A 1,102-nucleotide genomic window follows, 5' to 3' on the forward strand; every position below is an offset into this window, starting at 1 on the left:
ATGACCTTGAGGACATAATTGGATTAATCATACACCCTCTTCAGCCCAGAAAAAGACACAAAAGCCCACCTCATTGCAGAACCCCATAGAGCAGACATGTCAAACACAAGGCCCGGGGGCCAGATGTGGCCCTCGAAGTGGTTTCATGTGGCCCGCAAAGCCATCCTGGAAACAGTGAGGGAACAGCCCCCGCTGCCTTGGCCCTGGCCCAGGCTGGCCAGGAGCCAATGTACAATGTTGTGGTGGCCATATATGCTGAAATGCATTCAGTCTTAGCTCCACAAGGCCTTCTGGAAACAGCAAGGAAACAGCTCCTGCCGTGTGGGCCCCGTCCCTGGGGTGCATGCTGGGGACGTGTCACCCTTTGTGAGGAATGAAGAAATTCACCATCCCCTGGAAGTGCCTCGCCTACTTCACACATTTGGCTTGATGGGCTCTGGGGGAGGGGTTTCAGCAGGCAGCGGGGCGCTCTCCTCACAGCGCCGAGATGTTGAGCCGGACAGTGAAAAGCTAGCCAGCTTTGCACCTTGCTGCCTGCTGAAACTGGGCAGGCTGGGGGCTAGGAAGCATTGCACTTCTGATCAGATTCGCGCCACCCGGCTCAGCTCTTGGCGCCCCGCTGCCTGCCGAAACCGGGCAGGCTGGGGGCTGGGTGGCATCACGCTTCTTTTTGGGTTTGCACTGCCCGGTTCAGCCTCTTGGTGCTGTGAGGAGAGCGCCTTGTTGCCTGCCGAAACCAGGCAGGCTGGGGGCTGGGTAGCATTGCACAGGTAACATTGACTCTCACACTGCTCATGACATCCCCTCCCACCAAGATATGTGAAATAGGTGAGGGCCATGTGCTGGCCACTTCCAGGCAATGATGCATTTCTTCATTCCTCACGAAGGGTGACACCTCCCCAACTGCGTTTCTTGCCTGTTTTTCTCCCTCCCTCATCTCAAATATTTTCTCACCACTCTGTACTTAGGAAGGAAGGAAGGAAAGAAGGAAAGAAGGAGAGGGAGGGTCTGAGGGAAGTCCTGCCTTAGTCCTGCCCTGCTACCCTTTCACCATCCCCTTGCCCCCTCCTCCTGGTCTATCCTGGGGTCTCCCATCTTATTG

This window comes from Protobothrops mucrosquamatus, unplaced genomic scaffold (assembly GCF_001527695.2).
Source record: "Protobothrops mucrosquamatus isolate PMUCROS unplaced genomic scaffold, P.Mucros_1.0 scaffold6121, whole genome shotgun sequence".
Classification (NCBI taxonomy): domain Eukaryota; kingdom Metazoa; phylum Chordata; class Lepidosauria; order Squamata; family Viperidae; genus Protobothrops; species Protobothrops mucrosquamatus.